Here is an 18662-nt window from a genome sequence, read left to right as displayed (position 1 = left end):
CAGTGATTGCCAGGTGCTCCAGAGAAAAGGCCAGCTTCAATACTTAGCTCTCTGCACTTGTGCTTTTGTACTGTTTCTGATCTCTGAGTATTTCTTTCACTCAGTTCAGTGACATCAGTGAAGAGACTGAAAAAACTGTTTTATTAGCATTTTAGGTGGTCTGTCACTAGGAGTCATTTTCTTTGACAACCAAGCCTGTCATATTGCTGGAAGTGAGTCACACTATTCAATCATCAGCACAGCCCGACTTGTTAGTTTGGTTTCACTCGGGTGACAGCTGTGAAGAGCTCACAATCTACTGAAGGAGGCGGATGTTAAACCGTTGTACACAACACACTGCTCGGGGATATGGTGATCCTTTGCTCTGCACAAATAGAAGTACAGAGGGAGAGGCGGAAAGGTCAGAGAAGTTGTCTTAGAATAACTGAGCTGGATTCTGAAGGGAAAGGATAGGGAGACAAAGGAAAGATTACAAGGAGTTGAACCAGTGAAGGCCTGAGGATATGAAACAGCACTCTTCTTCCACTTCTACAGCTAGAGAGACTTGACCATCCCAGCCCCTGGCCCCATTCCCAATCCTGTTCAAGGAGGCAAGGGCAATAGCTTAGCATATCAGCAACCTTATACCCCCGTTTTGCTAACCTTGAGCCTCTGTTACTATAATTAGCCTGGGCACAGAGCCAGTCCTCACCTGGGTTTCTTGTTTCCTATATCTGCTCTCCCCTAGGGCTTATCTGACCCTCTGGGGTTTAAGTCCTGCCAAGTTCTCACTAGTTCCCCTAGGCATGGAACCACTCCTGACTATTACCTAGCTCTCTCCCTCTATTTTCTGCCAAGCATTATGCCAGGCACGTTCCATAATTTGTTCTCATTTCCTGTCCTCCCATACACTGCGAGAGAGATTGGCTTGGGTATCATATAAACTAATATCCAAGATGAACTTCTCCTCAGCTCTGAGAGGGACTCTTTTCTCCTCAGTAGGCCCCAGTCATACTTGTTCTGAGGGAACTTGTGATGGCAGTGGACAGGCTCGAGAAGACTGGTACCCAGTACCTCCTTCTCCTTGCCCCTTGATATTAAATGTCCTCCAAGGGCTCCCAGAAAACAGGACGCTGGAGCTCTAGCCTCTTTGGCATCATGAAGAAAGAAAAATAACAATCCCTCCATTACCCAGGTGTGGTGGTGCATACCTGTAATCCCAGCACTCTTGGAGGCTGAAGCAAGAGGATTGAAAGTTGTTTTGTGCTCCTGCTGTGGTGAACGACAATTTTGGCAACTCCGATGCCCAAGCCAGGAAATATTACATCATCTTTGCCTTCTTGCCCACAAGTCCTATCTTGGTCCATCTCTGCTCTGAGGGCCACTTCCTCACCACCACTCATGCAGTCGGAGTCCTTGTCTCAGTGGTCCCGCTGTCTTTTAAAATTAGCTAAGAGTGACCACTTTCAAACTTCAGCGCTCAAATTGTGGCCCTCTAACTGTCTTCAATGGCACTGCAAGGAACGCATTAAAATGCAGGCTCAGAGGCCCGCCCAGACCTACTGAATCAGAATCTACATTTCACAAAATGCCGGTAATGCCAGTACATTAAAGTTTGAGAACCATAGCACTAAACTAAATATTTAATTATATATTTCTTTTAAAAATCACTTTAAGGCTCCCTTCTGCCCTCGGGAAAATTTACCACTTTAGAATGACTGCACAAAGCCCTTTAGGATCTAGTCCCTTAGTAACAGTGGAGTTCTTCTCTCTATGCCCTGCATCTGGTCCCTGAGCAGTGGTCACACTGAACTATTCTCAGTTCTCTGACAGACTGACCTTTGTATCTCATCCCCAGGACTTTGCACATAGTTTTCCCTTTGCTGTTTGAATACAAACAGCCTTTGTCTGAGACATTTCTTCCTAAAGGAAACCTCTGACCTACAGCATCTGACCTAAGTTTCCCTTCTACATGCTATCATGGTATCCTGTACTTCTTTAGCTTGTTAACTCATTTATGGTTGTTGTTATTATTATTACTGTTATTATTTGCCTTATTGATAATTATTTATGCAGCACTTGTTTATTTTCCCTGGGATGCAAGCTGCAGGGAATACCTTGGTTTTAGATGCTGTTTTCATATCCATCTTCCCACATAGACTGAAAGCTTAATATGGACCAAAATCATGTTCATTTATTCACTTGTGAAGCCCCAGAATCTAGCATTATCTTGGAACAAAATGAAATGGAATAAAATTTTGTTAGGTACAAAAACCAAACAAAACAAAAACAAACGAACAAAAACCACTAAGAGCCAGGGATTTAGCTCAGTGGTTCCAGCACCTGCCTCACAAGCACAAGGACAGAGTTCAATCCCCGGTACAAAAAAAAAAAATTTTTTTTTGTTAGGTGGATGGTGAAATCAGCCACACTGATGAAGAATGTGGGGTGTAAAGGAGCTGCAGTACTTGGTAAACCAACGGGCTCTCTTGGCTTTTGAGCAGTCCTGTGTATGTGCAATTTCTCAGTTGGGTGGGTGTTGAGTAAACTTTTATTGCCTTTGCTCTGAGAGTGTTCAAACAGGTCTAGTCTTAGTCTTTTGAAGATTGGAGAATGGAGGAAATGGACACTATTACCTCACCCTAAAGATGCAGAAAGTGAGATTCAGAACTATTAAGCAGTGTGCCAAGGGTTATAATATCAGAGCTAGAACTTCAACCAGGAGTGGCTGACTCCAAAGCTGGGATTCTTCACAGTCAGGAACTGAGAAAAGATTGGGATTGGCCATTTTTATTCTGATTAAACAAATGAGCGAATCTATCCATCAATCCATACTTCTGCTAATTATTTTTAGCATATCATGTATTTCACATTCAAAAGGCAATGTCTAACATTCTCTCTTGAACAGTCCTGCCTGGGCTTTTCCACCCACCCCAGACTCCCAAAAGAAACTTTCCTTTTGTTCCTGCAGCATAGCATCTGAGGTCTCTTTGCTTGTCTATAGAATGCCAAATCCAGAAGAGACCTCAATAGATGTACATTGATACCATTTATTCTTTTAACCCAAGGCTCAGAGAAACAGAGTAACTTGCCCAAGAAGCCACTACAAATATATGGCAGAGCTGAGACTCAAACCTCTGTCATTGAGTGTCAGTTCAGAGCGCTGTACCTTGGGCTTTGTATAAAGTATGCAGTAGGTGTTCAGTTAATGCTTGTTGATGGTCTTATGATTGCTGCTTACTGCAAGGAGTTCTTGCAGTGTATGCGATGACTCAGGGCTCAGTCATAGGCAATTCCCTTGTGACTTTGAGAAGCATAAAGAGAAGTGCATGTCTTGAACTGTGATTATCTGTTCAAATTCTTACAATTAGTGTCAAAGATAATAACGCAATTGTTACTATTAAATGTAAATGTGAATAGTCTGGAGATGCCTTGCAGCTGTCTGTTAATTTTGAATAGATATCCTCTGGTTGAGAGCTTACCTTATAATTTTTGTGCATGTACACATGCGTGTGTGTGTGCATGTACATGCATGTGTGTTTGAAAGTAACATTTAGATACTTACGGCAATGTGTTTCCATTTGTTTCAGAATTTTCTACCTTTGTTGACTTCAAGATGTAAAAGAGGGAGACATGTCCACAGAATGGGAATGGTCAGCTTGATGATGTGGAGAAAATAATTGAGATAACATGAGGACTGGAGTCAGATACTCCACTCTCCACTTTGACAAATTTCTAAGCATTTAAAATTTGTAAAATGGGCTTGGTAACATCTATCTCAGAGGTTCCATAAGCTGATAAGTGGACATGTGGCACATGGTGCCTGGAACATTGAAAGTGACTTAGGTAATAAACTGTGGACTAGTAATTGGTGAGGGTAACTGGTAGGGGTTTGTGGACAATTTTGTGGTCAGTCACTGGGTGTCCAGCTATGTTCAAAGGGGTGAGTGGTTGAAGCTTGGCGCTTGTGTCCTGGAATAGACTCTGCCCAGGCATCTGGATTGTCAGCATATGAAGGCTTCTCAGCTGATGGCAGAGCAAGGGGCCTTTTCATCTCTGGAGAGCACTCTTCCAGGACCCAATTTTGGGGATAGGTGGGCAGAGGCAGAGGCTTAAGACTCTATTATACCAAAGGATAAAATGGGGGAAGCTACTAGAAGTGGGTCCATGTAGGGATTTGTTCTTACAGAAGCACAGAAGCCCTAGGAATAGAACCATGGTCAATGCCAAGTGCTGATGGTTAAGTCCAGAATGCTAGGCTGGATAAAGTCTCACACATACTTGCAAATTAAACAAGGAGCTCCTTCAGGAAAAATATTTGTGATGGTTATGAGAGCAGGGACAAGGGCTGGACTGCCTCCATCTGTATCCTGATTCTGCCATCTACTGGGTGTGTGATCTTGGGAAAAATATGCAACCTCTCTGTACTTCAACTTCTTCTATGAAATAGGAATGATAATAATACCACTTGCCTTATAGTTTCTTTGGAGGATTAAATGAATTAATTTGTATAAAATACTCACATCAATGTTTGGCACCGACAGTGCTTAATTAGTATTTGTAGGATCTTGTTTGTTCCAAGTCCTGTTCTCAGATCTGGGAATGTGGTAGGACACCAACTAAAGCATCTTCTTTCAGGGAGCTGACATTCTAGTGGGGGTGGGAAAGAAAGAGAAGCCATACATGTACTGTCAAGCGGTGGAATGTGAGGCAGGCTAAGCAGAGAGAAAGGGTTGGGGAAGCTTTTTTTATGTTTTATCTTCTTTTTTTCTTTAAAAGATATACATTTTATTTGCTATAACTAAAATTAAAATGGATCAAAGAAATAATTTCAAAACAGAAATACAACCTGCTGGAAGAAAAGATAAAATTTGAAGTAACAGGTGCAGGCAAAGACTTTCTGAACAGATCCTTGATTACACAGGAAATATTTCTGAGACAACAACCAGGATCATATCAAATTAAAAAGGTTTTGCAGAAAATCAGACCCCCCCAATTTAAAGACCCTATCCAAGGGGCTGGGGATTTATCTCAATGGTTCCGCTGCCTGCCTCACAAGCTCAAAATCCCAAGTTTGATCCCCAGTACCAAAGGAAAATAAAGACACAATCCAAATAAGAGCATCTGAAAGTGAATAGACACTTCTCAGATGAAGAAGCATAAATGGTAAATAAATATGAAAAAATGTTCAACATCACGGGTCATTCAAGAGATGCAAATTAAAACACACTGAGATTCCACCTCACTCCAGAAAGAACAACTGCTATCAAGAAATCAACCAATAACAAATGTTGGAGATGCTGTGGAGAAAAAGGAACCTTCTCCACTGTTGGTGGGAGTGTAGACTCTTGCAACCACTGTGGAAATCAGTGTGGAGACTCCTCAAAAACCTAAAACTACAGCCTCCATTTGACCCAGCTACTCCCCTTCTGGGTATCTTCCTGCAAGAATTAAAGTTCATATCATATCGATGTATGCACACCCATGTTTATAGCAGCACAATTTGTAATAGTTAAATCTTGGAAATGACCCAAATATTATATATATATTGGAGTATTACTCTGACATAAAGAAGGATAAACCTGAGACATTTCTAGGTAAATGGGTGAGCTTTGAGACCATAGTTAAGTGAAATAAATTGGATGCATATGTCTTAAAATCACATTGTTTCTCTGGTGTGAGAAACCAGAAGGTTAGATATGGACCAAAATGTATAATAGATATTGGGAAATGGGAAGAATATATATATTGGAGTATTACTCTGACATAAAGAAGGATAAACCTGAGACATTTCTAGGTAAATGGGTGAGCTTTGAGACCATAGTTAAGTGAAATAAATTGGATGCATATGTCTTAAAATCACATTGTTTCTCTGGTGTGAGAAACCAGAAGGTTAGATATGGACCAAAATGTATAATAGATATTGGGAAATGGGAAGAAAATATTCAAATGGGAAGGGGAACAAGGGAGGGGAGGGGTAAAGGAAGCAAGCGAAAAGAAAAAAGAAAAGACAATAGAAGAGGGGGAATGAAAACAAAGCTTTTGTAAATAAGGAGGAGAAAAGGGGTTGAAATGAAGGGAGGCAATTGGGGGAAAAAGAATTGAACTATTATGTGCAGGTACAAATTCTCTATGATGAATGTGATCGCTATGGATACATAAAACATACCAACAAAATTAATTTTTAAGGAAAGAACCTACCGAGTGAAAAGATAACCTACAGAGTGGGAAAAAAATTTTGTCACCTCTTCCTCAGAGAATTCATAAAGACCCAATCAAAAAATGGGCAAACACAATGAATAGATACTTTACAGAAGAAGTACAAATGGGCAATAAATACATGAAGAAATGCTCAACATCACTGGGCATTTCAGAAATGCAAATTAAAACAACACTGACATTCTATCTTACCCTAGAATGAATGGCATTGTGAAGAAATCAAACAGTAACAAATGTTGGCAAGGCTGTTTTTGATAAGAGGTCAAGGAAAGCTGCTTTGATGAGGAGACTTGAGAAGAGACATGGGTTCCAGAGCATGAGGAAATTGGGGTGGAAGATTTCCAGGCTGAGGAAGGAACAGTTGGATGCTGGGTGGTGGGAGCATGCTTGGTCAGTAGGGAGGCTGGTGTGGCAGGAGTGGGGTGAGCCATCATCAGATAGCAGGGGCCGGGAGGAGTAGTGGACCAAGCCCACAGAGGCCCCAGGTTGTGGCAGACCACAGGCTGTAAGCAATGCAGGCTGCAAAGAGTTACCCCGTGACTGGCTTATTTTAAGAAGTGACTCCCACCAAAGCCTACATGACTCATAGGAGCATTGTGGGTAGCATACAGGTTAGCACAACCTCTCTGCCAAGGGCCACAGCAGAGACCAGAGAGACTGCCTATGAAGCTGCAGGACTCAATGTGAAATAATGTAGTAGCCAAGGTTGGAGTGATTTGCACGCAAATTCTGTTCCCAAAATTAAAACCTTTTTTTTTTTTTTTTTTTTTACTAAAAATACAAGGTTAATTATTAACCACAACCTACATTTTATCTGTTCTGTTCCTAATTTCAAGAATGCTGTGTCTCTTCCTTTACAAGCCTTGCGTGCGTCAGCACCATATCCATAGCAACTCCACGTAGCCCCTTTACCTCAATCCAACTATGATGTCACCAATAAATATCAGTGGCTTTGGCTTTCCAGAGTCTTTTGCTGCTTGCTCAGCATTGGCCATCCTGTATCCCTGTATCTGTCTCTTTAATTCTGTCTCTGTCTTTCTTACCTTGCCTGGTAGCACCGAGCATCAGATTGGGATCTGCTGCAGGGGTCTCGGATACCAAATAAGCCACAATATGGGTTTTTGTTACTGGAATGCCCACGGGGGTAGGTAGGCTATAGAGAGAGCTGTAGTATTTCACAGTCTCTCTGGTTGCTGGTTGGAGAATAAACAGGTGGGGTGGGGTAAGGAGAATGAGGAGCAACTTTTGATGCCATTGTGATAGTACAGGCCAGAGGGGGCTGTGGAGTGTCAGAAATAATATCCACTTGTATTTTGAAGGTAGAACAGATGTGGACTTGTGGGAGAAGTTCAAGCCTGGCTGGGTCAGGTGCGCTGCACTCCTGTCTCCCGAGCTACCTCGGAGACCTTGCTAAGGCTGAGCTAATTCGCTTAAGTGAGTAGATGCTGGGTCCAACAGGCTACACTTCCGCCCCTAGTCTCTGACTCCTTTGCCTCACCCAAGAAAAATCACTCCGCCATGTCTGGCCAATAAGATATCGCCAAACGTTAAATGTTCTGCCCATGCTCCGCCCCCCTGGTTCCCTATATAAGCCTGTGATTTCCTGAATAAAGCGGAAGCGTTCTAGAAATCTCCCTGGAGTCTCTCAGGTGGTTCCACCCCTGGCCTTCGCAGTCTGAGCTCCCGCACCTTGTTTAGTGAGCAGGCTCACGGATGACAACAGCTGGTGCCCAAACATAGGGCTCGCGTATGCTGGGTAAATATTGAAGCTGCGGGTAAGGGTCTCTGTTATGGGTAATCTGTTAAGTCAAGAACGGCCGGTACAGGCCGCCTCAGTAAAGGGTCCTCATGCCATAGAGGCATCTGAGACATTTCCAGCCCAAACTCAGGCGAGTGTAGGGCCCCCTATGCACTCTAAAGATGGTGGACAAAAGCCTCTTTAAAAAGATGGCGCGGGCGGGCTGTCTCTTCCGCTTTCTTCTTTCCCAAAGGCGTCAGCCCCACCCACTGGTCTCATTTCCTGTCTATGTCGGTGCCCCCGCCAAAGCCCCCTAGTCACTGGAATAATGGTCATCCAGATGGCGGCCTCCACCTGTGCACCGCCATCTTACAGGTGCCGTGGATCTTCTTCCTCCTCCGACTCTTGTGGTGGGTGTGCTGGGGCTCGGTAGGGGCCGGGGGCGGTTGGGGAGGTGGCTGGTGCAGGTGCAGCTGTTCCAGGTCAGAGGTGAGAGACGCCCCCAGTAGCCCGGCTGGCAGCGGGTGCAGACACAGGAAGGCCGCCGAGGGCAGCGAAGGCGACTGGGGGAAGTCCAGGTTGCCCAGGGCATCCTCGCTGTCCAGGTCTGGTCAGCCTGCCGGGCGCTCACAGCAGGCTTGCCGGGATCTGCAGAACCTCAGCTCCTCCAGGATTTGAGATCCCAGGACCCGGAGCGATGGCCTTGCGAGTTGCCTCGTCTGTGTTCATCACCCTGGCGCCACAAGGTGGCTGTGACAGGAAGTGTGGCCTGGCATGGCCGTCCCTGGGAGGCCTCCCTCTTACCCTAGACCCTGGCAGGGTTGCAGCCGCAGTCCCCACTGCACCTACTCTGTGCAGCTCTCACTGTGAATTCAGCACGGGCTGGTCCTTCTGCCTCCCCAAATCCGCAGGTATGGGCTGTGGTACCTAACTCCCCATCTATCTTTGTTACCGTAGGTTGGCCTGTTATCTCTCCTCCCTTCAGCGCTTGTCAGCCTTCCCCTTTCATGTTTGTTTCCTATATCCCACAGCCATAGCAGGGTCAGCTACCCAGACCTTTGGGAATGAGTCTCGATTTGTGGGCCTCAAGCCAACCAATATCACTCTAATTTTGCTTGATCCCTTGTATAAACCTCCTTTTGTTTAACCATTCCTCTGTTTGGTGTCTGTATTTAGCTAGAACGCCTCCTGCTATTTGGCTTCCTGTAAATCTTACAAAAGATTGGCAGAATTCAGATCTGCTCTTTAACCTTATGCTTCATCCTCACAGTAGATATGATTTGGGAATCTTTGCCATTGCCGCCAACCACCTGACAAAAATACCACACAGGCCTTCGGAGCAACCGTCCTACCCTTTCAAGATGTACGTGCTGCCATTTTAAATTTACAAACCCAGATAAATCTTGTCTGGGAAAAAATTCAATTATTACAGACTAAGATTCTAAGCCATTGTCATGCAAATTTCACCCATATTTGTGTTACTCCATATCGTTGTCAACATTGTAATGATTATAAAAACTGTCAAATTGTATATGAAAAACCTGGGATCCCACATACAATTGACATTTACAAACCTTGACTCACATTATTGTTCAGTTAAACAATACACAGCTTCTTGATGTTGTTACTCTTAATAATATACGAGAGAGAATCTGGTTTGGCATTTAAGCTGGGTGGAAAAACCTAATTTCCTGGGCTAAAGGATTGATATTGTCATCACTCTATATGTTGACCCTGCTTGAAATTATTTTATTGCTCTTTATCTTAAAAAGCACACGCCTAGCCTGTAAAAGATATAAACAAACTCATAAAAAATGTGGTTCTCTTGCTCGAGTCTCTGGAGTCAAAGACAAAGGGGGGAATTGTGGGAGAAGTTCAAGCCTGGCTGGGCCAGGTGTGCTGCACTCTTGTCTGCTGAGCTAACTTGCCTAAGTGCATAGATGCTGAGTCCAACAGGCTATACCTCCGCCCCTAGTCCATGGTTCCTTTGCCTTACCCCAGAAAAATCACTCCGCCATGTCTGGCCAATAAGATATCTCCAGACATTAAATGTTCCTCCCATGCTCCACCCCCATGGTTCCCTATATAAGCCTGTGCATTTCCGGAACCATTCCAGAAACCTCCCTGGAGTCTGCCTGGTGATTCCATGCCTTGCCCTCCCAGTCCGAGCTCCCAAACTTGTTCCCTGAGCGAGCTCGTGAATGACGACATGGACTAAGAAGGAGAGAGAAGTCAAGGATGACCCCAACACTTTTGGTGTGAGCAGCTAGGAATATAGAGTTGCCATTTTGAAATGAAGACTGAAGAAGCTGAGACCTTGTCTTAGCCTTTTGTTATGGATGTGCCATGCTTGAGATGCCTATGACTCTTCTAATGGCAATAGCCAGGAAGCTGTTCTGGCAAGACTGGAAGTGGACAAGTAACAGGTGTCACTAGTGTGGGTATGGTGCATGGTAGGGCTGTAAATGGGCAAGGTCATTCAGGAGGACAGCACTGGGGACCCTAACATCTGAAGCCAGAAAGAGAAGGATGATCCTCAAGGAAGGCTGGGAAGGGAACACCTTGCTCTAGGAGGTAGGAGGAAGATCAGGGGCGTGTAGAGTGAGCATCTCCGGAAGGAGGTTGTGGTCACAGTATCACTGCTGTTTAAGAGGTGAGGATTGAGATTCAGCCTTAGATTTTCAAGCACAGGTTCACTGACTTTTCTGAGGTAGCATCAGTGGAGCTGTGGAGCTGAAAACAATTAGGGCAGATTCAAAAGAGAAGAGGCGGAAGGGAAGCAGCAATCGTAACTGGTTACAGCTGAAGAGTTTTGCTATAAGAGGGGAGCAGAGAGATGGAGTAGAATGTGCAGTCAAGTGAGAGTGGACTTTCTTCTTTGATGGAAGAAATAAATTTGTGTCATGTTGGGTAAGATCCAGTAGAGAGGAAGGAAACTGACAAGCAGGAGACAGGAAATGTCTCCTGAGCCAGGGCTCAAGTAGGCAGCAGGGGTTGGCATTGTGTGACATAGGGAGGGAACAGCCTAGGATCACAGCTCCTGCCCAACATAAGAGCCCTGGGTGCTCACTGGTTGTTTCCTGGGAAAGTAGTGGTTTGGGCAGAGACCTGTGGGAATGTTGAAAGACTCATTCCATGGACTGAAGCTAAGTGCTTTTCCTTTTTTTCAGACTTAGAAGCAAAGCAAATCAATGAACTTATTATCAGAAAGTAGACAGGGCAGCCACGAACAGTAACAAGCAATTCTTGGCTTCCAAATCATGCAGTTGTCCATCAGTAGCTCAGCACTCAGGTAGCAGCAGTGTGTCGACTATGTTTCAGTTTTTAAAAAAAGAGAAACCATCAGGAAAATGAGTCAGGTGGAAGTCCACCATTGAGCTTTTAAATATGCCCTGGGTAACTCTAATAAGAGTGAAATTTGGGGGGCCAGGGATTTGGCTCAGTGGCACTGCCTTCCTCACAAGGGCAAGATCATGAATTCAATACCTGGTACCAAAAACCAAAAAAAAAAAGTTGAATTTGGGGCTACTTTTTATCAGCATTGTCAGGAACTGATGATCTCAAAGGATGGCCCTTTAAATAAAATACAACTTCCTGTGGCTTCTAGGTGACGGTCTTGCTTTTTTGTCCCAAGGCAGTTGCTTTCCTCAGGACTCTATAGTGGTAGGAAGGAGTCTCCGCTTTGCAGCTGTAATGATTCATAACTGAAATCTGGCTGGAACAGCTATGGCATCATCCTCAAGCAGAAGTTTGGGGATGCTCCTGTTGCTGGCAGTGTCTCTTGACTATTTCTGACATTTACTACTGTTTGGTGTTGGTTTTGCTTTTTTTTTTTTTCCTCCCTCTCACTAAAGCCCAAGCTTTCCTTTTTGTCTTTTTGTTTTTCAGCCCAAGTGATTGCCTGGATTGGTGTCTTTGACTCTTGGGTCCTTGGTTCAAGAAGTCTTGTCTCTGATGTTCCAAGCTATATCTTGTTCCCTACACTTGAGTCTGTCTGTTCTTCCTTTAGTCTTGCCTGATGTTAAGCTTTTTGTTGCTAACCCTATGCTCTGATTGGCAGACCAACAGAGGAGTAGTTCCCTGGATCCTACCTGAGCTCTGAGGAATTCCACCGACTCTGGATCAACCTCATATCTGTACTGAGAACCTACATGAGCCAGGTCTCTGCTAGGCAGTGGGGACTAAGAGATAAACTGATGTTCCCTGAAGGAATTCATAGTACAGTCACTGGGGAGATCAGCCACAGGCAGGAGTTGGAGAGCATATTCTTCTCTCTGGGAACTGCAAGTCCTTCAGTGGGACTGGAGCTGAAGTGAGCTAGAGCTGGGGTTTGGGAGGGGGGTAGGCAGCTCAGAGAGGTCCCACTCATGCTGTCCCACCTATGACTGCATGAGGCTTTGGGAGGACATCTAGATCCAAGCCATAGCAATACTAATCTATGACATTGTGTTATTGTGATGATTAAGTGAATATCCATAAAGTAATTAATATAGAGGTTGGCCATAGGAAGACTTAAGATGTGTTACTACTAGTGACTTAGAATATTTGAGGATGGAGAGCAGGAGTGCAATACTCCTCAAAGGCAAGACAGGCAACTGTAAAGAGATTCACCAAAAGGAACAACTTGGATACCAAAGAGAGGAGACTAGGGCATGGATTGTTTTAAAATAGCTCTTAGAAATTGTGCATTGATCCAAGACAATGCTACAGGCTCACTCTGCTACAATGTTTTGGGGTTTTCAGGGCTGTGTCAAATCAGTGCTCTGGGAGAGGAGAGGGGGAATCACTGCTGGCAGGGATGGCACACTGGGCCTTTGCAGAGGGGGGATGTATTTAGGAAGCTTGAGCAGTGATGATTTAGGTCATCGGATTAGCTACTGTGGATGATGCTCTATGATAAAAAGGTAGCCTGAAGAAGTTTGGGGGAGAGAATCCCCATTGTGATTCTCCTGAGAACAGCAGTTGTCCTTTTTGGGTGTGCAGGGCTCTGCCGCTAAAGGCCTCATCTGATCCTCTCATCTCTGACAGGCCTGGGCAGGCCAGGGGATTATATTCCATATGAATTTGAAAAAGCATGATATAAAATTTTAATAACATTTGACTTCATGCAGGAAATGAGTGTGATCCTCCCAAGTGTGAGAATCCATCAGGAATCACATATACTTTCAAAGCCGGCCTGCATACGGAGTCACAGTGGCATGAATATCAATGCCATATGGCTGTGGGGTCAGCTGTAGTTGGAACAGCTGGCCACAGTTTAGCAGGGTTGGCTCTGAGTTAATCAAGGCTTAAATTACATTAGGTCTTGGAGAAGACACCCATTACATAAAAAGTCATGGTCCTGTGTCATCATGGTCTTTCTTTGACAGATAGGGAAGAGGCTAGGGAAGTTGTGTGACCGGCCCAGGCCATCTGCAGAACAGTGCCTGGAGCCCAGCTGTAGGTCCCCAAGACTGGGGCTATCTGAGAACATTCCACACTCAGTCTGGGTGCTGTGGACATCGGGCTGGGCTCTTTGTTATGGGAGCTGTCCTGAGCACTGTGGGGTATGTAACATGGTGTCTTCTCTCTACCCGTTAGATGCTGGCAGCAACTCTTCCCACCTTGTGAAAGCCAAATTTTGGTCCTCTGGGGGCCACACTTGCTATCTTCGGTTTGTTCTCTAGGTATTGCTTCTCTGTCCACCTGTCTGGCCTAGAGACTGACCTGTAAGATTATATCAGTGGGTTTGTTGTCCTCTCTGCCTTCTGCTGGGCTCAGTATGTGGAAGAACCGAAGGACACTTGGGGTTGGCAATGTGCCTTGGTGGAAAGGCTCTGCTCCTGTCCTAAGACAGCTGTCTTCTGGGTGCCTCATTCTCCCCAGGCCTAGGGGAGGTGACAGCTTGCTGCCAGTAGTCTCAAGATGCTGCATTATTTTAGGATTCATTACTCCCAATTTTGTAAAGGATCCCTTTGTTCCCTCCTCAAATTATGTTTTTTTAGCGGGCTGAGGATTTGGCTCAGTGGTTCCACTGCCAGTCTGAAATTATCTTTTTTATTGTCTATTGCCTGACAGGACTTAGGAGATGCAAAGCATCTGGGCAGTTGGTTCTTAGGAGCTGGGTGCTGCCTATCCACCATTAGGGGAGATGTGTGTGTGTGTCACAGTGTTGCCTTGGCCTGTTGGACCTGTATACCCTGGACACGAACCATTGATGAGCTTGGGGAAATTGAATTCATGTGATGTCAGGACTCAAAATGTGCCTTGTTTTGTTCAAAATTGTAAAGTTTCTTGAGCATCGGTTCTAGTGATCATTGGGGCATAACAAAGTATCCCAAAACTCAGAGGCTTAAAATAGCAGCCATTTTATGAGTCAGTAGATAAGGAGTTGAACAGACACAATAGGGTTGTTTTTCTGCTCTGTGACATCCAGGGCCTCAGCTAGGAAGCTGCAAAGTTAGAATGACTTCCATTTAGGGGCTGGGATCATCTGGCGGCTCATTCGCTCTCGTGTCTGATGCCTGGGCTGGGATAACTGGACACTGGGATGGGGTGACCTCTCCCTGTGGCCTAGACTTCTTTTCAGCACGGCAGCCTCAAGGTAGTTGAACTTCTTACATAATGGCTCAGGACACAAAGCATGGTGTTCCATCAAAACACTAAACTTCCTTTTACGTGGCCTGGCAGTCACATGGTGTTACTTCTGTCAGGCTGCACTCGTTGAAGGAGTCACACACCCACCCAGGTTTGAGGGAAGTGGCATAGGTCTCACTTTTTTTTGGAGTAAGGAATGTCAGAATTTTATGGTCATTAAAAATTGCATTGAGATATAATTTACATGCCACAAAATTCACCCATTTAAAAGTATACACAGTTCAGTGTTTTTTGGTGGATTTAAGAGTTGTTCACCTGCCACCTCCACAATCAACAGTAAGATGTTCTCACAACCTCAGGAGGAAATCCCATATCCCTTAGTGGCCACTCCCCATTTCTTCCTAATCTTTCCTGCCCCTGCCCTAGACAACCACTGCTCTTTCTGAGTTTTAGATTTGCCTAGCTGGGCATGGTGGTATGGGCCTGTAATCCCAGCACTCATGGAGGCTGAGGCAAGAGGGCTCAACTTTGAGCCCAGCCCGGACAAGTTAGGCCCTGTACATAAAAAAACAGATTTACCTATTCTGATCATTTCATCTGAATAAAATCACATTACATGTCTGGCTTCTTATGCAGCATGAAGTTTTTAAGGTTTGTCCGTGTTGTGACGTGGATCGGTTCTCTATCCCTTTTTAGAGCTGTGTAAGGTTGCATTGCGTGGATGTGCATTTTCTGTCTCCATTCAACTTGAATTACTTTCACTTTTGGTTCCTCTGAATAATGCCACTATGAACATTTGTATATAAATTTGTACATGGGTATATATTTTAATTTGTCTTCCATGTATCCCTAGCAGTGGACGTAATTAGTCATATTAAGCACACTCTATGCTTAACTTTCAGGAACTGCAGGGCTGTTTTTCAAGGTGTCTGTGCCATTTTGTAGTTTCATGAAGAGTCTTTTTGAGAGTTTCAAATTCTCCACATCAGCTCCTGCATTTGGAATGTTTATTCTTTTTCATTTTACACATTCTAGGTGATGTACCGTGGCAGCATACTCTGGTTTTGGTTTACATTTCCCTGATGGCTGAAGGCATTGAGCATCTTTTCATGTGCTTATTGGCCATTTGCGTATATTCTTGGGTATATTCTCGCCTCTTTTAAAGTTAGATTTCTTTTCGTTATTGAGTTGTAAGTGTGCTTCATACAATCTATATGAGTGATTTGCAAGCATTTTCCCCGTTCATTGTTCTGATGAAAATTTCTGATGTACAAACAGCTTTAGTTGACCAGTTTATTTTTTCTTTTGCTGCCTGTGCTTTTGGTGTCATATCCAAGAAGGCTTCGTCTAACCAAAGGTCACAAAGACTTACTCATATTTCCTTCCATGAGCTTAATAATTGTAACTCAGCTTGTAAGTATTTTATTTTTATTTTTGGTTAACACATATTAGTGGGGTTTGATGTAGCATTTCCATATATGCTTACAGCCTGCACTGATTAAATCCAGCCTTCATTTTCCCCCAACCCTCCACCACTTCTGTTAAGCAATATTCTATGTTCCTGTTGACTTTTTTCTTCTTCTGGTAGTGGGACTTAAAGCTAGGGCTTTATGTGCTAGCCAAGGACTCTACCACTGAGCTGTCTCCCCAGACCCTCTGTAGTCTTTATTTTGAGACAAGGTCTCGTTAAGTAGCTCAGGATGCCTTCGAACTTGTGATCCTCCTTGTCTCAGTTCCTTAAGTAGCTGGGATTATAAGCATACATCACTGTGGCCAGCAGGTCAACTTTATGTAGCTCAGTTTTGAGTTGTTTTTGTATAGGGTATGAGGAAGGGTGGACTTCATTCATTTGGGTGCAGATACTCAATTGTCTCGGCACCATCTGTTGAAAAGACTTCTTTTCCCATTGAACTGACTCGGTGCCTTTGTCGGATATTGGTTGGCCATACATGTATAGTTTATTTCTGAACTTTGATTCTGGCTGGACACACATCTATCTACCCTTAAACCATTGCCTCACTGTCTCGGTTATTGTACTATATAGTAAGTTTGGAAGCTAGGATTTGTGGGTTCTTTAACTTCACTCTTTTCAAGATGGTTTTGGTTATTCTGGATCCCTAATAATTCACATGAATTTTAGGATCAGCTCATCATTTTCTGTAAAAAAAAAAAAAAATCTGAGCTTTTGACAATAATTATGTTGGTAAGGGAGTATAATTGTCTTTTTTTATTTTCTTTGTTTTTTGATACAAGGTCTCACTATGTAGTTGAGACTGCCCTGGAACTCACTATGTAGCTCAGGCTGGTCTCGAACTCACAGTCATCCTCCTGCCTCAGCCTCCCGAGTGCTGGGATTACAGGTGTGCACCACCATGCCCTGGCCAATTATTTTAATAATCTTCCCATCCATAAACATGGAGTCCCTTTTTATTGGTGTAGCTCTTTCAAAAATATTTTATAGTTTTACATATATTTCATTTTTATTAATAAATATTTTATTCTCTTTTGTCCTAATGGTTTTATTTAACAGCCATTGTTTTTTAGACCACCATGGCATCTATCCGTGCCATTCGCTCAGTGAATGCTGATTATGTGGCACTGCAGCCTGGTACTCCGCCAAGCCCTGGAAATACAATTGGCATCAAAAGCAGGCACAGTAAATCACTCCCTGAGCACACAAAACAAGAGGAGTACAAGTAATAGCTCCTCCCTGTTGTGATTATTAACGAACTGAGAAGGAAACTTACTTTGTGTGCATATAACCAGGGACCCTATCTAACCTTGGGAATCTGGGGAGAATTTTTTGGGACAATGGTATTTGAGTGGTATACATAGGAGTTTGGTAGATAAAAGCAGAAGATCTATTTATCTCTATTTTTTTGTGTGGTGGTGAGGAGATAGGGTAGAAGATAGTATTCAAAACAGAACAGATAGCATAAGAGAAGAATCAGAATGGAAACGTCCCTAGAGAGGGTGACGTGAGTGAGGTCCAAGTGGCTGTAGTGAGAGAGAGGTGGGTGGTGGTGTGAGGGCAGGTGGCAGGCAGGTGAGTCTCAGTGAAGTTCAGGAAGGCACAGATTTGCGAGCTCAGATACTGAATCCCACATGTCACTTACAAACTTGTAACCTCGAGCAAGTTACCAACCCTCTCTGTGCCTCAGTTTCCCTGTTTATAGCATGACAGCGACATTAGCATGCAGCTGCAGTGTTGCTGTGAGGAATAGCTGAGTTAATGCACGTAAAGCACATGGAGTCAATTTTGGGACATAGTAAGGGGCCAGTATGTACCTGTTATTACAGGTAATGTTAATTTCAAGAAAAAAGGTTTTTAGCAGAACAGTGCTGATCTTGTCACAGCAACTTGCAAGCAACAGTTAGGTGTGCACAGCACCAGCTAATAGAACACAGGTGTGTGTTTGCATGGTGCTTAACCTACTCAGTAAAGCATTTCAGGCGTGTCAGAAGTGCCCACTTAAATAAAATTGATGCGCCACTTTGCACCATTTTGATTCATTTGTTAAAAGAAGCGCCTCAAATAGATAGTTTGGCAATCTTCCTGTAAGTGCAGAGAGCAATCAAAGCTCGTTTCCTTAACGCATTCTGATATTCAGCCTGACTTTATAACCAGTTCAGATTAATTTAGGTGTCATTTCACAACACAGGATCTTTTATATCTCAGGAAATACTTTAGGCTTTGCTGTAATACAGGGGTTTGGAGGTATACTGTTTCTGAGTTCAGCCGCGGTGGACTCATTGAGAGCACTCTGTCCGCAGTCTGTCTGCTCCGGGAAGTTCATCCCTTTTTTGGGGGTGGGAAGAAAAAGGATTATCCTTGGACCAAAACTACATCCACGGTGCCGAAAACTTGGAAGACCTTTCTCTGTCTCATAACCATGTCCACCAGTGAGAATGCTAATTCACCAGCTGCCTGGCTAAATAGATTTAAGAACAAGGGAAAAGATAGTAAAGAAATGAGGTGGTGAAGACTAGAGATAAATGTGGAGCTAAGGAAAGCTAAGAAGGATGATCTGATGCTGAAAAGGAGGAATGTCAGCTCATTTTCTGATGATGCTACTTCACTGCAGGGAAACTGCAACAACCAGGGCACTGTGAGTTGGGCTGTTTTTTTTTTTTTTGTTTTTTTTTTTTG

At 43.9% G+C, this 18662-nt stretch overlaps 1 protein-coding gene and 1 long non-coding RNA gene across 2 annotated transcripts in view; one reads left to right on the top strand and one right to left on the bottom strand.

The window, feature by feature from the left end:
* Positions 1-18662, top strand: part of Pde1c (phosphodiesterase 1C) — a 576741-nt gene that overhangs the window by 27021 nt on the left and 531058 nt on the right. The gene's annotated exons all lie outside the window — the stretch shown is intronic.
* LOC104865017 lies at positions 162-7041 on the bottom strand. Its single transcript, XR_781045.2, has 5 exons — positions 7006-7041; positions 4503-4629; positions 3545-3637; positions 1191-1493; positions 162-364 (listed from the first exon to the last, which is right to left on the bottom strand). It is a non-coding gene; the product is annotated as an uncharacterized LOC104865017 (long non-coding RNA).

Source organism: Fukomys damarensis, unplaced genomic scaffold (genome assembly GCF_012274545.1).
Source record: "Fukomys damarensis isolate Sample0158 unplaced genomic scaffold, DMR_v1.0_HiC HiC_scaffold_4, whole genome shotgun sequence".
Taxonomy (NCBI): Eukaryota; Metazoa; Chordata; class Mammalia; order Rodentia; family Bathyergidae; genus Fukomys; species Fukomys damarensis.
The sequence above is the reverse complement of the archived record's forward strand: the minus strand, read 5'-3'. Positions and strand labels throughout refer to the sequence as shown.